The sequence below is a fragment of the Octopus bimaculoides genome, chromosome 28, assembly GCF_001194135.2.
Source record: "Octopus bimaculoides isolate UCB-OBI-ISO-001 chromosome 28, ASM119413v2, whole genome shotgun sequence".
NCBI classification, from domain to species: domain Eukaryota; kingdom Metazoa; phylum Mollusca; class Cephalopoda; order Octopoda; family Octopodidae; genus Octopus; species Octopus bimaculoides.
In genome coordinates, this window is record NC_069008.1 from 6,323,032 (window position 1) to 6,323,507 (window position 476).

Below are 476 nucleotides of genomic sequence, written 5' to 3' on the forward strand. Positions count from 1 at the left end.
GTGATATTTAGATGCCTTTTAATTGTAACTACTTTAAATTCCTTTCCCACTGCCAGGATCCCCACAAGACACACACACACACACACACACACACGCAATTCTAATATCTGAACACCCTCTCTTTCTCTCTCCCTCTCTTTCTTTCTCTCTCTCTCTCTGTCTTTTTCTCTCTCTGTCTCTGTCTCTCTGTTTCCCTATCTCACCATCCTTCCCTCTTTCTCTCTCTCTCTCTCTCTCTCTGTCTTTCTCTCTCTGTCTCTCTCTCTCTCTGTCTCTCTGTTTCCCTATCTCACCATCTTTCCCTCTCTTTCTCTGTTTCCCTATCTCACCATCCTTCCCTCTTTCTCTCTCTGTCTCTCTGTCTTTGTCTCTCTGTTTCCCTATCTCACCATCCTTCCCTCTTTCTCTCTCTGTCTATCTTTCTTTGTCCTTCCCTTTATCTTAGTTACTCTTCTCTCTCTCTCTCTCTCTCTCTC